The sequence below is a fragment of the Mus caroli genome, chromosome 2 (assembly GCF_900094665.2).
Source record: "Mus caroli chromosome 2, CAROLI_EIJ_v1.1, whole genome shotgun sequence".
Taxonomy (NCBI): Eukaryota; Metazoa; Chordata; class Mammalia; order Rodentia; family Muridae; genus Mus; species Mus caroli.
In genome coordinates this window covers 44,096,540-44,098,079 of record NC_034571.1, presented here as the reverse complement: position 1 = coordinate 44,098,079, position 1,540 = coordinate 44,096,540, and the positions used below count along the sequence as shown (strand labels likewise).

The following is a 1,540-nucleotide window of genomic DNA, read 5'->3' as shown; positions in this document are numbered from 1 at the left end:
ATACTTTCCAAAGAAAGAAAAGGGGAAGATCTGAACGCAGAGAAGGAGATGACAGAACATGTGTAATCTAAAGGCAGGGTGTGGGGCTTCCCTGTGTTTGAGAATTGTTTCTGGAATTAGCAGTCTACATAACTGTATAATGGCTGCCATGACCTTCTGAAAGGAGGAGAAGATGGGGTTGGAGGACATAGAACAGGGTAAGAAAACAGCAAAGAGATGATATGATAGTATATATAAGTGACCCTAAAAATTCCACCAGAGAACTCCTAAACCTGATAAACAGCTTCAGTGAAGTAGCTGGATATAAAATTAACTCAAACAAGTCAATGGCCTTTCTCTATACAAAGGATAAACAGGCTGAGAAAGAAATTAGGGAAACACAGTAGATCAACATCACTCATCTCTCATCAGAGAAGCTGTTTCATGCAGTAAGTGGCAACCAATACAGAATCTCACAATGTACAGAAAATGAGGGTGTTTGGAGTGCCCAGTTCTAAATGGGAAGTCTATGGTCAAACCTACCTGTAAGGCTCAGGGAATGATTGCAGTGCCTGAGGTGGTAAATAAGTTAAAAAGAAGTGTTTGAAAGACTATCAATATATTTGATTGGTGATGGGTGATGGAAGGATTGTTTTCTTCAATGGCATGAAACCCAGTGCATTGGCCACACTCCTGAGCAAGTTCTCAGACTCAAGAACTCTTGGCTAACACAAACACCTTGGTGGACCAAAAAGGGAGGATGACAAATAACAATGACAGCATTTTACAATGAATGGTTAGGAAACACAAATCTGAGTTTGATTCAACCACCCTTGTTTGATTGTCACTAAGGCCATTGATAGCTCCATAATCACAGCTGTGTTTAAACCCAAGGCTTCCCTTGTAGTTTCACAATTCAAATCCATGCATTGTGGATCAAAAGACTGGGGAAGGAAGAATGCTTTCACCTTCTGACTAATTTCATCTTCAGGTGATAAGCCGGGTATTAATGCCTTTGGCTTTGGTTTTCTGAGTTATAATGTGTGACTCTTAATCAGTGCTCTTGAAATACAAGGACCATCTTGAAGCATAAAGACAGGAGCTGTGCTTGCTTCAACAGCACATATATACTAAATTTGGAACTATATAGAGAAGGTTAGCATGGCCTCTGTGCAAGGATGACGTGCAAATTTGTGAACTGTTCCATATTTTGTGATAAGAGTAATGGAAGCTAGAGGCATCGTACGAGACCAAAGAGTCATTGCAATGAATGTTTGCAAGCAGAGAAGCGTAGACAAAGGATATCCTGGGGCACACTACAGCTTCCACAATGATACTTTTGACTCTGTTGGGGGAAGAATGCAAGGGTAAAGGATGGATATGAAGGGAAGGGGTGATAACAGGATTGGGTGCATGATGTGAAATGGACAAAACAAACAATAAAAAGGGTTTTTTTTTTTTAAATAAAAAGAAATTAGGGAAACAACACCCTTCTCAATAGTCACAAATAATATAAAATACCTTGGCGTGACTCTAACTAAGGAAGTGAAAGATCTGTATG

General features: G+C 39.7%; 1 non-coding gene across 1 annotated transcript; it reads left to right on the top strand.

Annotated features, from left to right (window-relative positions):
• Window positions 1-1,083: 1,083 nt before the first annotated feature.
• On the top strand, window positions 1,084-1,192 carry LOC115030416. The gene has a single exon (XR_003836022.1). It is a non-coding gene; the product is annotated as a U6 spliceosomal RNA (small nuclear RNA).
• The last annotated feature ends 348 nt before the right edge of the window (window positions 1,193-1,540 follow it).